Source organism: Ammospiza caudacuta, chromosome 19, assembly GCF_027887145.1.
Source record: "Ammospiza caudacuta isolate bAmmCau1 chromosome 19, bAmmCau1.pri, whole genome shotgun sequence".
NCBI lineage: Eukaryota > Metazoa > Chordata > Aves > Passeriformes > Passerellidae > Ammospiza > Ammospiza caudacuta.
Window position 1 is genome coordinate 10484117 of NC_080611.1, and position 13236 is coordinate 10497352.

General features: G+C 46.7%; 1 long non-coding RNA gene across 1 annotated transcript; it reads left to right on the plus strand.

Moving 5' to 3' along the window:
• The first annotated feature begins 5439 nt into the window (after nt 1-5439).
• LOC131566173 (uncharacterized) lies at nt 5440-10526 on the plus strand. The gene is made up of 3 exons (XR_009275528.1): nt 5440-7007; nt 8608-8708; nt 10191-10526. It is a non-coding gene; the product is annotated as an uncharacterized LOC131566173 (long non-coding RNA).
• The last annotated feature ends 2710 nt before the right edge of the window (nt 10527-13236 follow it).

Consider the following 13236-nt stretch of genomic DNA (forward strand, 5'->3'; position numbering starts at 1 on the left):
TAGGTTGGGTGCTCAAGCCTCTTCCTTCCTGTTAGAGTAACTCAGTGATTGCACAATAACTGACAGGAGGGGTTAAAAATGCAGGAGCTGGGTTCAGAGCTGACCTTGGTCCCTTCCCTGGGGAGCAGAGGTGACCATGGAGGGCAAAGTGCTGAGGAGAAGGTGCCAGGAGAGAGATCCCATGGGGAATCCAGCTGGAAATGGGGCAGGAATCTGCTCTGGCTGGAAATGGGGCAGGAATTTACTCTGGGACAGCCCCTGCTGGGTTTGCCCTCTAAAACAGGACAGGTGATGGCAGGAGGTACCTCTGGCCCCTCCACCTGATTGTCCACTTGTCTTGACACCAGCTGAACTGTTCTCAGTGTGTGTGAAATGGAAATGACTTGATTAAATTATAAGAAGGATCTTATCACTCTGCACAGCTCCTGAAAGGTGCCTGTGCTCAGCTGGGGCTGGGCTCTGTCTGCAGCAGCACTGACACAGCCAGAGCACACAGCTCCAGCTGCACCAAGGGAAATACAGGCTGGAGAGCAGGGAAAAGTGTTTGACAGAAAGGGGGATAAAGTTCTGGAATGTTCTGCCCGGGGAGGTGGTGCAGTCCCCATCCCTGGGTGTGTTTGACAAAGCCTGGATGGGCACTGGGGGCCAGGGCTTGGGTGAGGGGCTGGGGCTGGGCTGGGCTCGATGGGCTTGGAGGGCTCTGACAACCTGGGGATTCTGTGAATTCTGTGGAAATCCCACAAAATCCCATTAAATCCCATCCTCACCCCAAGGAAGGGCAGAGCCAGGGGCTGCTTTATCTATCTGTCAGTCCTGGGAGATGCTGTGTCAGATCCCAGCTGGGATCTGATGAGAAGGCAGAAGTTTGGGGTGGGTTTGCTTGTTTTGTTCAGGACTGTTCTGTCCAGGTACCACTGGGAAAATGCTCAGAGCAGCTCCTGCCATTCCCAAACTGCTCCCTGGCAGATCAGTGCTCAGCCTTGCTCAGCAAACAGGCAGCAGATGAAGATGAAGAATGAGATGAAGAATCCAAACATCCCCAGCGAGAGGTGAGGGGAGAGCAGTCCCTGCCCTGAGCTGCTGCCTCTGCCCAGCTCTGGCTTTGATGAATTCTGAGCACTGGATCTGACAAACCTGGGCCTGGGGCTCTGCTTGCAGCTCCACACAGTGAATATTTGAAGGCTGAGCACTCCCAAGCTGTGAGCAGCAGGTTGTGTTTGCTGCTCCTGGGGCAGGGAGGGCTCCCAGAAGATGCAGGAGATGTTTGTCAGCAGATCCAGCACCTGAATAAATCCCATTTCCCTGCCTGCATGGCTGGAAATGTTGTGACCCATTAAGAGGATGCTGATCAGTGCAGACTGGTTTTTATTAATTCAGGACTTGCAGAGCAGGAGGAAGCACGAGATCCTGTGCACCCAACAGTTCCCAAAGTGAGTTTTTCCCACTCCCAGCATTCAGTAGTGGATATTATCTGTATAAAAGATGCTGATGCCCTTCCCAGCATCCTGCCCATTGTCAGGAGCATCTTAGAGCCCAAATCTGCTGATGCCCAAACCTCTGTTCTGCCAGCACCAGCTTTGGTGGCTGTGGGCCAGGCTGCAGGTGCTGTCCTGTCCCCTTTGTTGTCACCTGCAGCCTGGCACACAACCAACCTCTCTGACATAGCAAAAAGCCACCTCTGTCCCATCCAGAGCAGGGGGAAAAGGAGAAGGACATTTAATTTAACATCCCCATTGCGCCAGGCAGCCTTTGTGCTGAGTGGCTGCTTCCAAGCTCAGTGAAATTCATATTCCAGCTCATATCCCAGCCAGGGGAGTTTGGGGGGTGACAGCAGCTGTGAGTAACTCACCTGCAGGCAGTGACCCCTCAAACTGTCCCTGCAGTGCCACCACCACCCACGGAGCTTCAGCACCCCCAGTCTGTCCCTTGTTGTTGTTTTCAGCTTTTCTTGAAAGAAAATCCAGCATCCATCAGTGATACAGGTCTTCCTTGGGTTGCCTAGGCAGAATATTTTGCATTTTTGCTGGATGAGCTGATTCTCTTTTATTGATCCGGAATCCAGCGGTGGGAGCAGCTGGGAATTGATGGCTGGTTCCTGCTGCAGCCTCCAATTTCCCTGAAGAGAAGGAAACAAAAGAACTTCAGTGAAATCAGCATTTCCAGAGTGCCGCTAACACCAGGATTTGCAGGGGTACAAGTTGAGCAAGGCTTCAGCAGCACCAGCCTTCTTACATCATGTCTGGCATTTGCTGAAAATTTGTCTAAATTAAGGGCAAAACTTCTCTTTTGTTCTTGCAGACGACCCGCACAGAGTCTCCTTGCCTCTCTTTCCCATGCCCACTTACAAAACTTGAGGAGAAAAGGGGATATTTCTTTTTATAAAATTTTATTTTTCTTGTTATTAAAGTAATTATTAAGTTGTTATTAAAGTTTATTTTTCTTGTTCTTCTTATTTAATACATCTTCTTCCCCAGCAGGAATCCCTTCTGCTGCTCCTCTCACTTCTGCAATACTCAAGGTGAAATATTGTTACATTTAAACCTTTGCATTTAAACCTAAATTTAAACCTTTGCATTTAAACCAAAATTTAAACCTAAATTTAAACCTAAATTTAAACTTTTGCATTTAAACCAAAATTTAAACCTAAATTTAAACTTTTGCATTTAAACCTAACCTTGCTGTTTGTTTGCATTGAAATAACTCCTCCTCCTCTGAACAGCTCCTGGCAGTGCTGTGGGACACAACCCCAGATATTTACAGTTCCTGTAAAGCAAAAGGACAACCAAAACATCTGAAACGAAACCAAAACTGAACCTAATTTCCCATTTCCATGGCTCTTTGGATCTCACATTTCTTTACACAGGATGAATTTTTTCCCTCCATCTTTTGCTCAGATGGGATTCCTGTTGATGGGACACGAATGTCACCCCATCCTTTTGCGCCAGGCAGTTTGGGAAGAGCTACTCATGCAATGTTTGTGGGAAATAATTCAGAAATTGTGGGAGAAACAGATCTTGGCTTGACTGGCATGGCAAGATCATTGTCTGCAGCCAGCTCAGGTTGAATTTCAGTTTGTGGAGGGGCAGAGGAAGGACCAGGACCAATGCTGGTGGTTCTGTGCCATTGGTCTGAGCACAGGATGGATCCCAGGAGCATCAGAGCACTGAATACAGCAGCTGTGTTTTCCCCTGGTTTATGTCTCTGAAATGCTGGAGAAAATGAAATTATCAGGGGGAAAAATACAACATTTATACTTGGCTATAGGAACCATGGGCTGAACTCCTCTTCTGCCTCCCAGCCAACCTCACCAGTGCTTGTAAAAGCTCCAAACACAAAAAGCCTCACACAGTGTAAATATTGGAGTTTTATTTGCTTGGATTCAATAATAACCCCAAAGAACTGTTGGGGTGTGTGGAGGAAATGCTGCTCCTGAGACACCTGTACAAACCAGGAAAGCCAGAATGCCTCTGGTCAGAAGGAAAAGAGAGGGAAAATGTTTCTGGAAAATGTTTCTGGGAAAAATGCATGGAGGCAGGAAAATCCCTGAGGGGCTTCAGCTCGGGGTTCAGAGTGTGGTCATGGTGTATTGCCACTCACAATGCTTTTTGGTGGTTTTTTTTGCAAATTCTACCCAAAATCTCCTCCAGAAAGGGTGACACCCTCATAACCAAGACCTCAAAGTTCTCCTTCCCTCGCTGCTGCTTCCTGCAGGTCTCTGTAAAGCTTTTAACTGAGCTGATTAATAAAATATGCTCCATCTCTCTCGTGCCCACATTGTAAATTAATCATGGCAATCCTGCTGTCAGTTCACGCTGGAACGAGCCAGTGCAGCACAGCCAGTCCTCGTGTCCCCAGCCTGTGTGTCCCCGTCCCGTGTGTCCCTGTCCCGCCTGTCCCATCCCGTGTGTCCCCACGCCCCGTCTGGTCCCTGTCCCGTCCGTCCCCATGACCCGGCTGTCCCCGTCCCGTGTGTCCCTGTCCCGCCTGTCCTGTCCCTCCTGTCCTTGTACCGTGTGTCCCCATGTCCCTGTCCCCGTCCCTCTCCTTGTCCCTGTCCCGTGTGTCCCTGTTCCCTGTGCCTCCGTCCCGCCTGTCCTGTCCCTCCTGTCCTCATGTCCCGCTTGTCCCTGTCCCTGCCCTGTGTGTCCCCATGCCCCGCCTGTCCCTGTCCCCCATGTCTCTCTCCCTGTTGTCCCCATATCCCGCCTGTCCATGTCTCTGTCCCTCCTGTCCGTGTGTCCCTATCTCTGTCCGTGTGTGCCTGTCGTCGTGTGTCCCTGTCTCTGTCCCTCCTGTCCCTGTCCATGTGTTCCTATCCCTATCCTGGGTGTCTCCATGTCCCCCTGTCCCTGCTGTCCGTGTGTCCCTGTCCGTCTGTCCGGTCCCGCAGCCCCCAGGGGGGCCGGCAGGGGGCGCGCGCGGGCCGCGCAGCCGGGGGGTGCTGCGGGAACGGGGGGGGGCACACAGGGACACACGGACAGACGGACACACGGACAGTGACAGGGAGGAGACAGGGCAGGGACACACGGACAGACGGACACACGGACAGTGACAGGGAGGAGACAGGGGCAGGGACACACGGACACACGGACACACGGACAGTGACAGGGAGGAGACAGGGGCAGGGACACACGGACACACGGACACACGGACACACGGACAGTGACAGGGGGACATGGGCATACACGGAACAGGGGACAGGGAGGGGGACACAGGCAGGGACATGGAGGGGACAGGGACACACGGCCAGGGGACACAGGCAGGGACACGGCCAGGGGACACGGAGGGGACATGAAGGGACACGGGCAGGGACATGGACACGGGACAGGGGACACATGCACCTTCCCCGGCCTCCCCGGTCCCTCCGCCGCTGTCACCTCCGAACGCCAGGGAAGGGAAGAGAAGGGAAGGGAAGGGAAGGGAAGGGAAGGGAAGAGAAGGGAAGGGAAGGGAAGGGAAGGGAAGGGAAGGAAGGGAAGGGAAGGGAAGGGAAGGAAGGGAAGGGAAGGGAAGGAAGGGAAGGGAAGGGAAGGGAAGGGAAGGGAGGAGGGAAGGGAAGGGAAGGGAAGGGAAGGAGGGAAGGGAAGGGAAGGGAAGGGAAGGGAAGGGAAGGGAAGGGAAGGGAAGGGAAGGAAGGGAAGGGAAGGGAAGGGAGGAAGGGAAGGGAAGGGAAGGGAAGGGAAGGGAAGGGAAGGGAAGGAAGGGAAGGGAAGGGAAGGGAAGGGAAGGGAAGGGAAGGGAAGGGAAGGGAAGGGAAGGGAAGGGAAGGGAAGGGAAGGGAAGGGAAGGGAAGGGAAGGGAAGGGAAGGGAAGGGAAGGGAAGGGAAGGGAAGGGAAGGGAAGGGAAGGGAAGGGAAGGGAAGGGAAGGGAAGAGAAGGGAAGAGAAGAGAAGAGAAGAGAAGAGAAGAGAAGAGAAGAGAAGAGAAGAGAAGAGAAGAGAAGAGAAGAGAAGAGAAGAGAAGAGAAGAGAAGAGAAGAGAAGAGAAGAGAAGAGAAGAGAAGGAGAAGAACCACAAGGATCATTCAAGTCCAGCACAGCGCCAACAATCCCACCCTGGCAGCTCTCTCCAAACCCTCCTGGAGCTCTGGCAGCCTCGGGGCTGTTCCTGGTGACCTGGGCAGTGCCCAGCACCCTCTGGGGGTAGAACCATTCCTGATATCCATCCTGAGCCTCTGCTGGCACAGCGAGGTGACAGAAACGCCAGGGCAGGGAGCCTGGGCCGTGACAGGAGCTGCACCAACCTCTTCCTTCCTCCCTTGTGCAGTGCTGGGGGCAGCCAGGGCAGAGCCCAGCCCCCTGCAGGAACCAGTGCCATGGTGTGAGGAGCACATCTCAGAGTGTTTTCCAACACCTTCACCATCCCTGAGGCCTCCTGAGGGTGTCCTGCAGCACACTGGGAGCAGCAGGATGCTCTGGGCAGGGTTTGGTCCCTCTGCCTCCCTGCAGCCCCACACCTGCCTGGGTTGTGCTTGTCCCCAAACCTGCTGGCCCTGCTGGTGTCACCTGTGTCTCAAACCATGCCCTCTCACCTGCATTTCAGCCCCCTGAGCCAGCCCTGGGCTCCGAGCTCCCGGCACAGGATGAGTTTCACAACCCTGCCTGGTTTGTGTCTCTGTTGCTGTAGATACCGGCAGCTTCTGCCTCGGTGTGTTTGCTTGTTTTTCTCATCTCTGAGCGGCCTTGCAGGCACAAGAGCTGCAGCAGCACACAAGTTCAGGGTTTCCAAAGGAAGCTGTGGTCTGAGACGTGCAAAGAAATGTCAGTGGTGGAGAGTTACACTTGTGGTTGGTGGCTGTTTATTTGTTTTGCTGAGTAGAAGCAGGTGTCACAGAGGGTATTTGGGGAAAGAGGAGAAGGGCTGTGCTGCTCAGAGCATTGAAAACCTCTCACCAGTGCTAGCTGTTGTTTTCACACACAGGCAGCACAATGCAGGCAACAGAGAGAAGGATTTTCCTTCAGTCTTTCAGAGATTAAAACCTTTCAGCTTTCTCCTTTCATTTTCACTTGGGGTGTTACAACTTGACAATCAAGGACTGCACAGAGGTGACAGTGAAGCAGTGACAGAAACCCCAAATGTGTTCACCAAACCCCCTAAAAGTGCTCAAGGAGAACCATGAGAGGTTGTTAAAATGGTCAGGGTGCTGCTGCAGGTCTGAATTACAATTTACGCAGGAAACTTTGTGCATTTCAAGGGTTACTCTCTGCCACTGACCGTGGACTATTTTAAAATTTACTGTCTGACAGGGAACTACCAGTGCACTAAAAATTCTTCTCTGGAAAGCTAATGTTTGTATGCCTTGGCTGCCACTGGTTGCTAGCATGATGCTCAGTGTTTGGGGTGTGCTGAGCTGCCTGGATCCAGGAATCTCTGTCTTCATCACCCTTGAACGCTCCCAAATCCAGGCTGGGGAGCGCTCTGGGACCTGCCCAGCGACAGCAGACGAGTCTGGCTGCATCTCAGATATTTCATGATGTTCAGGAGAAAATGCCTTGGATTTAATCCAGGTTATTTACATAGTTTCTCTCTCCTTTTTTATTTTTTTTTTTTTTAATCAGGTTCACATTTTTAACGGGTGCTTTGCGTGAGAGGTTTAATTTCCTGTGTCAGGATGTTGTTTGTAATTACTGCGACCAGGATTTGGGCAGGTTTCTGTTCTTTAATTTATTTGTAATTCCTGTCACCAGGATTTGGGCAGGAGTTTCTCTTTTTTAATCTATTGTATTTTATTTACGTAATTACTGCAACCAGTAATTTTATGTAAATAGTATACAAATATTTATGATATAAATAGTATTTATATATTTATATAATATTTATAATAATTATATAATAATAGATATCCTAATATCTATTATAATATATTATATATTATATAACAAATATAATATATTTACAGAAATTATTTTGTATATTGATATATAAATAATTTATATAACTATAATATGAATATAATTATTTAAATTATTAAAATCAGGTTCACATTTTTAGTGGGTGCTTTGTGTGAGAGGTTTAATTTCCTGTGTCAGGATGTTGTTTGTAATTACTGTGACCAGGATTTGGGCAGGTTTCTGTTCTTTACCTTATTTGTAATTCCTGTCACCGGGATTTGGACAAGTTTCTGTTCTTTAACTTATTTGTAATCCTGTAACCAGGATTTAGGCAGGTTTCTCTTTTTTAATTTATTGTATTTTATTTATGTAATTACTGCGACCAGTAATTTTATATAAACATTACATAAATATATAATTTTTTATAAATATTATAGAAATAATTTATATAATAATATATTATAAATATAATATAAATATAGCATTGTGTATAAATTAGTTTTATATCTAGATATATATAATTTATATAAATATTATAGAAATATAATTCTTTAAATTATTAAAATCAGGTTCACATTTTTAGTGGGTGCTTTGTGTGAGAGGTTAAATTTCCTGTGTCAGGATGTTGTTTGTAATTACTGTGACCAGGATTTGGGCAGGTTTCTGTTCTTTACCTTATTTGTAATTCCTGTCACCAGAATTTGGGCAGGTTTCTATTCTTTACCTTTTTTGTAATTCCTGTATTCAGGATTTGGGCAAGTTTCTGCTCTTTAGATTATTTGTTATTACTGCCACCAGGATTTGGGCAGGTTTCTGTTCTTCACCTTATTTGTAATTACCATAACCAGGATTTGGGCAGGTTTCTGTTCTTTACCTTACCTGTAATTCCTGTATTCAGGATTTGGGCAGGTTTCTGTTCTTTACCTTACCTGTAATTCCTGTATTCAGGATTTGGGCAGTTTCTGCCCTTTACCTCTCCCAGGTAGGACATTTCCTGCCCTGTGCTGGCAGATTGTCCCCCTGTCCCTGGCCCCAGCTCAGGCTGCCAGGGCACATTTCCCACTGTGCACAATTTTCAGGGTAATTTTTGCTCTCAGCTTTTGTCCTCCCTTCCTGCCCTCGCACACTGTGAGCAATTAACTCCTCTAAAACACCTGAATTTTGCTATTAAAAGTCCACACCAGAGCACGTCTAGATGCGTTTTAAAAATCACTCCTTTGAAATGGAACCTCTTATGCATTTTGATATTTACTGCTGTTGTTTCCTTGGTCCGCAGAGTAGAATTTGGCAAGGTTTGTGTGCAGTCCCCACTTGCAAACTGAGCAGTTTGGCCTCTCTGCTCTGCTCCAGGGCCTTTGAACCAAGGAGAGCTCACAGGTGGGTCAGAGTCTCATCCTTGAAGACAAACACATTTGGGATTCTTCACTCAGAGCCGTGCAAAGAAATAAAATAAATAAAAAATATGAATAAAACCCTTTGAGATGTGACACTGCCTGTGTAGCTCTGGGGATGTCTCCATGAAAACACTTAGCGAGCTAAAGCTTGAGGGGGGTTTGTGTTTAATTTTTTGGGGTGATCTGGGTTTGGTTATTTGGGTTTGCACCTGGGTTTGCTGTAAGTGCTGATGGGGGGGGGTGGATTCAGCTGCTGGGATCTTTGTGATATTCACAGAATCACAGAATAATGAGATTGGACGGGATCTCTAAGATCATTGAGTCCAACTTTATATTTATATTATATATATAGTATAATATATATAGTATAATATATAATATATAATATATAATATATATAGTATAATATATAATATATAATATATATAGTATAATATATAATATATAATATATAATATATAATATATAATATATAATATATAATATATAATATATAATATATAATATATAATATATAATATATTATATATTATATAATATATATTATATATTATATATTATATATTATATATTATATATTATATATTATATATTATATATTACAATATATTATAGATCATATATAATATAATACATGATATATAATGTATTGTGTATATTATGTTATATTAATTGTATTATATTATATTATATTATATTATATTATATTATATTATATTATATTATATTATATTATATTATATTATATTATATTATATTATATTATATATTGGCCAAAGCTGGGAAAGGCTCTGACCTCTGTCACTGGAGGCAGCAAAAGGGAGAAGAAACAGAGAAATTCCCTTTGCAGGTGCAGTTTGTTTAATATATTTTCCATCTGGGTGGGGAATTGCAGAGAAGGGGGAGCTGTGCGGGGCCGGTGAGTCTCTGTGAGCCCTGGCTGGGCTGGGAGCAGCTGGCATTGGGCACAAAAGGGCCAATAAAGAGAGTTTGTCCCCAGTGTCATCCCTGTCACCCTGGTGGGGCCAGCCCTGCAGGGTTTGTGGCCCCGATAGCCCTGGGACAGGGCAGGGCTGTGCCTGCCCGGGGCTGATAAGGCTGATAAGGCTGATAAGCTGATAAGGCTGAGGCAGAGCGCTGGGGGTGAGGATGACGCTGCCCAGGGAGGCTCTGGGGCTGTGCTGGTGCAGGGAGGGTGAGCTGGGGCTGGCAGCACCCCAGGGGAAGGGAGAGATTTCAGGGCAGGCAGGGAGACACAGCCTGCGGAAGGGGATGGCCCTGCTGGGGCTCCTCTCCAAGCTGCTGCTCCCTGCTCCCAATTTCCCAGCGTTGCAGCGCTTGGGAAAGTTTGGCTTGTCCCCCTGCACTGCTTTTGTAGGAGCAGCAGAGGCACATCCCATCCTGCACCCCCAGGAATTCATCCCTTCCTGCACCCCCAGCAATTCATCCTATCCTGTATCCCCAGGGATTCATCCCTTCCTGCACCCCCAGGAATTCATCCTATCCTGCATCCACAGAGCTCCATCTCATCCTGCAACCCAAGGGATTCATTCCATCCTGCATTTCCAGGGATTCATCCCATCCTGCACCCACAGAGATTCGTCCTGTCCTGTATCCACAGGGCTTCATCCCTTCCTGCACATGGAAATTGAATGGAAATGGTGGGAATGGAAAACCCTTCAGCAGTGCCTGTCCCCTGCCATCCTCAGGTGTAATTTCACAAAAGCCCTTTGCTCTTCACTGCAGAATTTGGGTCTTTGTCTCATTTTGCAACATGTGAAAAATAAAACCACCTGTCCTATCACAGCAAAAGGAAAGAGCCCAGAAGTGTTTAAAACCCTGTAATTGTGATAATTCCCCACAGTGGTGGGGATTAAAGTGAACCAGAGGGGCAGAGGGGAGCACCAGCCCTGCTGGAGGAGCACAGGGTGATGCTCTCACCCCACTTTGCTGCTCCCAGGCTCTTTGGGGTGCCTGGGGCTGCTCCTGTGCCAGCCCCCAGCAGTGGCTGCAGCAGAAAAAGCCTTCACAACATGAATGAAAGCTCTGACAAAGGGAATGAGGGGAGCCATTGTCTCCTTGGCCTTCTCCTCGCGGCGTCTGCGCGTAATGAGACTTTTGGTTATGCTTGTGGCTTCTGTGACAAAGCTGTGATTTAAGGGCTGTCTGCTGCGAGGCAGAGCTGCTCACACAGCCCAAAGTGCTGCTGAGTAATATTTTACCACAAATTGTTGTAACTGGAGCTCGACGACTGCGCTGGGAAGGAGGGGAGGGTTGTATTTGATTTATTGGATGACTTAGTGCCATGTGCAGAGGGAGCTTTGTGCTGGTGTGGCCATGGATGTGCAAATCCAGCAAGTAAAAGTCCATGGGATGGGGCTGGGAAGGGGAAAACTCTGTGGTTTGCTGCTACCAGGTCCAGAGGAGGAGGCCTGGACATGCAGGGGGCTGCCAGCCAGCTTTGGGGACCAACAGAGTGTGTGTGTGAACATGGAATCACAGAATGGAGCCATTAAGGTTGGAAAAACTCCAAAATTGAACATAGCCTTCGTTCAAACACCACCTTATCAGCTAAACAGAGCATTGAGTGTCATGTCCTGGTGCTCCTTGGACACCCCCAGGGACTGCAAATCTCCCCTTCCCATGCCTCACCACCCTTTCCAGGGAGAAATCCTTCCTGAATTTCTTCCTGCCTTTTAGCATCAGGTGTAAACCTGCCCCTCTGGGCTCCCTCAGCCTTCAAACCCAGCCACAATCCAAGGGATGCTTTCTTAAACCTGAGACTTTTCCTAAACCCAATACTTTTCCTAAACCCGAAACTTTTCCTAAACCCAAGGCTTTTCCTAAACCTGAGCCTTTTTATAAACCCAAGACTTTTCCTAAACCCAAAACATTTCCTAAACCCAAAGCTTTTCCTAAACCCAATACTTTTCCTAAAAACAATACTTTTCCTAAACCTGAGCCTTTCCCTAAACCTGAGCCTTTTCCTAAACCAAAGACTTTTCTTAAACCTGAGCCTTTTCCCAAACACAACTTTTCCTAAACCAGAGACTTCCTAAACCCAATACTTTTACTAAACCCAAGGCTCTTCCCAACCCAAGACTTTTCCTAAACCTGAGACTTTTCCTAAACCTGGGCCTTTTTCTAAGCCCAAGACTTTTTTCCTACACCCAGTACTTTTCCTAAACGCAAGACCTGAAACTTTTCCTAAACCTGAAAACTTTTCCTAAACCCAACACTTTTCCTAAACCCAAGGCTTTTCCTAAACCTGAAACTTTTCCTAAACCCAAGACTTTTTTCCTACACCCAGTACTTCTCCTAAACCCAAGACTTTTCCTAAACCTGAAACTTTTCCTAAACCCAAAACTCTTCCTAAACCAAATACTGTTCCTAAAAACAATACTTTTCCTAAACCTGAGCCTTTTCCTAAACCCAAGGCTTTTCCTAAACCAAAGACTTTTCTTAAACCTGAGCCTTTTCCTAAACACAACTTTTCCTAAACCAGAGACTTCCTAAACCCAATACTTTGACTAAACCCAAGGCTTTTCCCAACCCAAGACTTTTCCTAAACCTGAGCCTTTTTCTAAACCCAAGACTTTTTTCCTACACCCAGTACTTTTCCTAAACCCAAGACCTGAAACTTTTCCTAAACCTGAAAACTTTTCCTAAACCCAATACTTTTCCTAAACCCAAGGCTTTTCCTAGACCTGAAACTTTTCCTAAACCCAAGGCTTTTTTCCTACACCCAGTACTTTTCCTAAACCCAAGACTTTTCCTAAACCTGAAACTTTTCCTAAACCTGAAACTTTTCCGAAACCCAATACTTTTCCTAAACCCAAAACTCTTCCTAAACCAAATACTGTTCCTAAACCCAATACTTTTCCTAAAGCCAGCCCGTGCAGCATCCTTAGTTGGGGTTTTGAGGAGGAAGGAGGTGAGCAGGGCCGGCTGCAGCCGGGCTTGCATCACTGTGAGAATCCAGGTCATGTTTACTACAGGCAGCTGGAACACGATGATCTCAGGCGGTAACAAGTAACATCTGAGGGGAGTTAAAACATCCGAGCTCTTTTGGGAGCACCTACTTTGCCTTCTTTCCAAGCCCAGTTTGGCCATTTTGCAAAGGATTCATTTGTCCCCCTTAAGAACCTGGTGTCATCTTGCTGAAATAAGTGAAAAAGGGCAAGAGCTTTCCCCTCCCTTTTAATTTCAAATGGAAAAAATGGGTTTGTCTTTTTTTTTTTTTTGTTTGGCTGGAATTGTGGGGATTTATTTTTTTGTTTGTTTGTTTGTTTGGGTTTGTTAGTTTTGGGGGGGTTGTTTGGTTGGGGGTTTTTTTTTTGAGTTTTTTTGTGTTTTGGGGTTTTTTATGCATTTTTTTGTTTGTTTGTTTGTTTTGTTTTGTTGGGGCTTTTTTGTTTTGCTTTTTGGTTGGTTGGTTTTTTTTGGGGGGGGGTTTTAGGGTTTTTTAGTTTTTTGTTCTTGGGGGTTTTTTTTGTTTTGATTTTTTTTTT